Below are 6,993 nucleotides of genomic sequence, written 5' to 3'. Positions count from 1 at the left end.
GTTCTGTGCATCGCCCATTTTTAGATTCAGGTCATCCTTTGTTGTGTGCCACTCCCTGCTGCAGGTGTCCATAAGTTAAGCCGCAGGTAAAAATTTAGGTCATCCTTTGTTCTGTGTGCCACTCTCTGCTGCTGGTGTGCATAAAATACCTCAACCCTTTACGTTTCTGTCTCACTCTGTCTGAAGATGTAATATACGAAAATACTCACTGCCGCTCCTTTCATTTCTCCTGTGGTTATTTTGCGTGTGTGTGTGTGTATATATATATATATATATATATATATATATATATATATATATATATATATATATATATATATATATATATATATATATATATTCTTTACCAAATGGGTCCGCGATTTCACTTTATATTATAACAAACTCATTATCTCAAGGACTTAACTGCAGGATTGTGAGTACAGATAGTGATTGGGAAAAAAAAAATACAGTACCTATTTTTTGGTATTTAACCCTGGATAGGTAACGTTCAAATTTTCGACGTCATACGTGAGGTGGCTTCAAGAATGGTACCGCAACTTTAAAAATAAATTACTCATAAACTTTTGGACAGATTATAAGTTTACACCCTTCCCAAATTTGTTTACATTCCTTATTACTTGGTAAAATGTTGATGAAAACTGAATGATAATTAGTCTTGGCATTGTTTTACTTACAAAAAATAAGCCCTCATCAAAAGGTAGTTGTAAAAAAAGAAAAAAAGAAAAAGAAAAAATAATACTCAGAGTTCTCTGAGACAGTTGCTGCTTGGAAGAATTGGAGGGCAAGGATGGACGGCTTTGATGGGTAATTTTTTTCCACGTAGTCCTCTTAAGAGGCGAGTTGTGAAGAATATAAAATAGGATTAGATTTTTTTACCCCTTAAAATCATACCCCCATATTCAAAAATTCGTGGGGGTACCTAAATATACATGGATCGGCACTAAAATCTACATGCATGTCCCCATATAATCTAAGAACACCACTACCATAAAAATAAGAACATCGGAATGCAATTGATGCCACAGAAAATTAGTATATAGGGTTAACTTTTGCGAGGACCGACTATCTACTTATATTTCTTCAGGAAAACATTCGTAGCTCACCTAGAGTATATAAAACGACTAAGTGATGCCTTTATCTCCTTGACTTTTACCTACTTTCACAAATTTCGAAGTCGTTCGAGATTTTCATCCCTACTACACACTTGTAAAATTTTGTGATGATATCTTGAGCGGTTGCAAAGATATCATGCTAACAAACACACAGACAGACAAACTGGAAACAATACTAGCATTGCTATCGCGGCTGGTATTAATAATAATAATAATAATAACAAAGGACCCCCCAAGGGGGGACTCACACCAGCCACGACTTGATACTTATCTAGCGCGGCTCAGAATATGACCTTGACCTACTTTATAATAAAGATACCTGTGGCTATATGTGGCAACACTGAGCAAAACTGTCTGTTGTACCATGTGACTCAAACATCTGGCTAAGTTGTCTACAAGTATCATAAACCAATTTAGAATACAATGGACAGCATAGCACTAATTTGCATCTTTTCATGAAAGTTAACATACATACCAGGTAAGGTGGTGGTGAAAAAGGCACCAGCAGACTAGCTGATGCCAGGGTATGAGAGGTGGCAGCAGGACGCCTTTGCTCTCCATTGAGGCCAGGCCTAAACTGAAATGCTGCAGGCTGACCCGGCCGATATCGGCCCAGCGAAAAAAAGTGGTTTTACGTATCAACACGTGGTCACTTATGGACATACGTTTCGTCTCCAGGGTGAAGGAAGCGGCCAGGTCGCCCACGTCATGTGTTTCTCAACAGTTTCCCCGACTACCCGCGTTGTTAACCAGCCATCTCTCCGACTGCAAGGGTCAGCTAATTTTAAAGGCATTATTTTCAGTGCAATATATAAAAGGCCAAGAGCACAAGGCAAGATCAACGTTGGAAAATGTGAAATTATTTAGACCATTCCTGTTGCAAAGGTTGTAGGTAGAGAAGAACCAAGTGAGTCAGTTTTAAAAACAATCGGTCCAAGGTTAAGAAATAAGAAAAGAACGTAAGAACAGAGCCTAACTGCAGTAGGCCAGTTAACCCACCCCAGGCGACTACTACAAGAGTGTGACTAATTTACTAGAACAAGACGAAGCTACAGTAGCAAGAATGAAGAAGGTAAACCGAACACACATGAGTGTGGACAAGACAGTAAAACAGGTTTAATTTTATTTGCACCAGACTTGGTGAAAGGTCGAGGGTCAACCAAGAGGTTGACACAACATTTCTGAGATGCGGAAGTCGGAGTTGAAGGTTGCATTTCAAAGACAACTTAAACAGTAGTTTATCGCTTTACAATCCTTAGAGAAAAGGTTCAAGGTATGACAAGGATAAACGGATATGAATCTGAGAACAACCAATCAGGAATCAAGGCATCAGGGTAAAGTCAAATGTCATGGCCAAATGTTAAAGCCAGCTTAAGAGTTTTATCAGATTTAAACAGTTACATCATATATGGAGTGACGTGTTGTATACTACATGTGAATTAGGTGTGGAAGGTTGCAATAAATATTTAATAAATTGTGTTGATAGTTTTAGGCCTTCTTGCAAAGTACTGCATTTTGTGAAGTTCTGTGTTGTATTGTTGTTGCTTCTAGATTCCTTACTAATGAAAATCGGATTTTCTGTGTGAATCACTGTCAAAATATTAAAAAGTACATGTTCTGTTGTCAACCTGCTCGTTCTTACAATATGACAATATGTGTGATTTAATATTTCTTTACAATTTACCGGATAAAAGCATTAATCAGAATCTATATCATTCTTCCTTATGGCATATTAATGCATGTGAATGGACAAGAAGTAATTTTGTGAAACCACAAAAGTAGTCAGAAGAGAGTCCCGTATAATATGCCACACTACTTCACTCAATACTTGAGCCGTTGATATTCTCGGCTACACCTACAGACCAAACAATCCTCACAAAAGTATGAATCATCTGTACCGTAATGATAACTTGTCTTCTCCAGTTAATCCACGGAAGTAATTATGCTTTGGAACTGCTGGGGACCACATGTTTTTGATCAATATTCTAATTTTGTAGGAGTCACGGTAGAATTAAGTCAGGCAGCACCCCACCAAACACTTTATTCTTGTCAGAAAATGAGTAAGTTATAAAATTTTTAATAAATCTTTTCTTAAGCATTTGTGTTAGAGTATAGGTGTGCTAAGTAGAAGGTACTTGTCTGATTAACTATTGAAGAAGAACATCAATGACTTCCCTCGATGGAAATGTACTGGACACACACACACACACACACACACACACACACACACACACACACACACACACACACACATGAAGGAATAACTAGCTTTTTCATTTTTTTAGCTTCTATGTACAAGTGAAAACTAGAAAATGTATTTTAAGTCCTTTGGCTGTATAGGGAGGGTCGTGTGATTGAAATGTGCCCCAAGTTGCTCTTCACATTAATAAACTATACCATTAAACATATATAAAAAAATAGAGGGTAGACTTTTGTTGGACTGGCAGTAAGTCACAAAAAGAGCTTATTCGCATCGCCAAATTTCTTACCCCTGTAGGATAAAAAAAAAAAAAGTAGAATTACTTATATGGCATTTTAATACCTATAATCAGAAAAGAAGACGCATGCACTTTATATGAATAGTTCACATCCTAATATCACACGTGGGAAATAAATTTTCCATGAATATATGACCATATTTAATCACGGTTACAACATATATACATATATAAGGCACCATCACCCCAAATAATATATATATATATATATATATATATATATATATATATATATATATATATATATATATATATATATATATTATTTCTTCCTTTCTTTGGTAACGACATTTGTACATTCAATTTTTCCCTGGCCACTACAAGTACATAATCATTATATGAATACTTTGAAGACTTACTTCTGGCATTTTAGTAAAATCTAGAAGAAAAAAAAAAGGACTTTAGCAGCTACGTAGTTCACATGTTGGTATAACATGCAGGTAAAGAATATATATTCCTTTTATAATCATGTTTAACGATAATGTAACTATTCCCTTTTTTTAAAAGAAAAATGTAAACTCACCTCAATTAACAAAAAATAATAATAATAATTCTCTCGTCCATTCTGTGGTAATGGCATCTGTACATTCAAGAGATTTTTTTTTCTTTCATAACTAATTTATCACCTCTTCACCTCTGAGGAGGGTGGCACTGTTCAGTGAAACCGTGTGGATAATATATTTCTCCTCTACCAGTGTGAGTTTTATGAACAAAATTCTCAAACTTCATTGACAAAAGTATCGAATCTCTTTGTAAAGGAAATAATATAATCTTTCATCATACCTGCCTAAGTATGACATCGAAATTTTACATGCACCCCTTTGTACCAGAATCAAGCTTTTCCTTTTGACACTTGAAAAACTTACAGCATGGTTTCTCTTACCTTCTACAATTGCACCTAATATTTACACATTTTAGACAATTGCAACACATAGCATACTCTTTCGGTATAGGTCTGAGGCCTACTACTGGCATTAAGAGTACATCAACCTCCTCAAATCCAAAATGAGTGGGATCTAATGACTGTGGTTGACTATATAGAAGAGAGACCATCTGATAAGTTATATAATATGCTCTCAAAATATGTCTTATGGCATTGCTAGTTGGAAGTAGCTCCTCTATATTCAGCCCTTTACTATGATGGTACATGTGATTTCTTTGATTCATAGTTTTGCATTTTGTCCCATTTTTCAGCACCTGTGTAAGGTATTCCTCATTCATTTCAATCATCTTTTCAAGATTGGAATCATCAGTGCTTAGTCCAAAACCCTTCAAGAAGTGGTCTGGGTGTGCTCTTAATGCTGAACATTTAGTTCCCACTTTACTTGTGCAATCACAACCTGTTAAAGTGTGAATAGCAGGCAATACTTTACAGAGGTCTATCCTACAACAGAAGCCAAAACGTGTATAGGAATATAGCTTATTGAGTCACCATGACCCTCTTTACCCAAAGCACTGAAAACCCAGAAGATTTAAACTCATCCCAGTAGTACATTAACATTACAAAAACATCAGTCAGGGGACAACACTATGATCTTGGAGGTTCCTTTCTGAACAGCATGCATCACATGAGGAATTATACGTTGATCAGCTTCTTCAGTGTCAACATTTAGCGCAGGGACAACTGTCGCAGCGTCTTCAACACACTTTGGTAAAGCACTGCCCTCTCACCTGAACTGTGACTTATTACCAAGCATACAGATGGATATTATTAATTAGGTGTAATTACAGCTTGTTCATGAAGTAAGCACTGAAGTTTTTTTTTTTTTTTTTTTTTTTTTTTTTTTTTTTACTGGGGCCCCAGAATTTGTCGGTTTCTAATGGTAATGGCGTCTCTTCTTTGATCTTACTCAATTCAGTGGAAGAAGTGATCTGACGTCTTCTCCTTTTAGAATCTTTGAATGACTTATCAACATATGAGTCAAAGACTAAATCAGCACCTGTGTAAGGAATTCCTCATTCATTTCAATTATAAGGCAAGTTAACTGTACTGACATTTTGACATAATTCAGTGCAGCGTCACAGAAGTTTCCAAAAGTGCCGAGATGTTTTGTTTTCATCTTCCGTACAGTAGCCATCATGTCTACACTATGAATATATGTTGTATGTAAGCAATCCTTTGTTTGTGGGGTTTGGATATTCTTTTCAGGAAGCTTTTCTTTTACTTCACTGACAAGAGAACTCTTTGCAGATTTCTTAATCATACCTACACTATCAAAAACATATGAGGATGTTGTTAAGTCATACTGCAATAACTCCTCCTTTGGGATACTCCTAGCTCGAGCAACTTCCATGAAACGTTGCTCACTCACTTATCTTTTGTTTTAGACAACTTTCCAGAACCTTTTCCACCTTTCATTGGTTTATGTATACTCTGGAAGGTTCTCAGATTAGTTCTGTGGAGAGGTTTACTTTGCTTTTGTGACTAGGCTAATGGGTTATCAGAATGTTTAATGTTTTGAAAGGCTAAAATTATTCTTCAGTTTTAAGTTTGTACAAACTCATTTAATATTATTAACGTAGCCTAATACTAAAGCCTAAAGATCTTTGGTTAACTTAAATTTATGAATTTTCGATTATTTTTTTTTTTTTTTACATTTTATTATAGTTCCCGGTCTATCGTTTTCTGTCACAGATATGACCCATTTTGATGCCCTTTTTATATAACTATTTTATCTATAAATACCAACCTTATAATGTTATTTTATCCTTTATTCCCATGATTCAGAGTGGCTACCCTAACTTTTATGCTACTTTTCATCATCATTCATTGCCAGACGCCATGTATCCCAGACGGGGTGGCCAACGGCTTAGAGTTAATTGTTTTACAGGGAGGGGCACTAATCCTTCACCAACCCCACTTGACACGTAGGGATGCCAACAGCATCTGGTGTTCCCAGGCGGTCACCCATCCAAGTACTAACCAGACCCAACGTTGCTTAACTTCGCTGATCGGACGGGAAGCGGTGTACTCAACGTGGTATGGTTATGCTACTTAAATGTGAATTTCAACAGAAAACTCGGACACATTTTATGCACACAAAAGCCCTCTCAGCCAATGAACCATTTCCCTAACAACTGATTTGGGTCGTTTGGAGAGATTATTAATACATTAGTGCCCGGTGTCCTCGGAGTAGGGCGAAACTAAGCATTATAGATAATATAAGGGGGATCCTCAGGGTACGAACCTAAGTGTTTCGCGACTATGGGCCGATACGCGGAGGGAGGTACGAAAAGTACCCTTCCAAGAAAATCCCACACACAGTAACCCAGGGCACTACTTGTTTAATAATTCCTTCACTGAGAGAGTAGGCCTATCCCCAAATCTAGCTAAGCATGTCTGGCGCTAGAATGTAAACAAATCCACTGCAGTATTTTAC

General features: G+C 36.6%; 1 pseudogene; it reads right to left on the bottom strand.

Moving 5' to 3' along the window:
• Positions 1-6,488: 6,488 nt before the first annotated feature.
• On the bottom strand, positions 6,489-6,605 carry LOC145398577 (5S ribosomal RNA; annotated as a pseudogene).
• Between the last annotated feature and the right edge of the window lie 388 nt (positions 6,606-6,993).

This window comes from Coenobita brevimanus, chromosome 45, assembly GCF_032717465.1.
Source record: "Coenobita brevimanus isolate Jiangsu-jjx chromosome 45, ASM3271746v2, whole genome shotgun sequence".
In the NCBI taxonomy this organism is placed as follows: domain Eukaryota; kingdom Metazoa; phylum Arthropoda; class Malacostraca; order Decapoda; family Coenobitidae; genus Coenobita; species Coenobita brevimanus.
The sequence above is the reverse complement of the archived record's forward strand: the minus strand, read 5'-3'. Positions and strand labels throughout refer to the sequence as shown.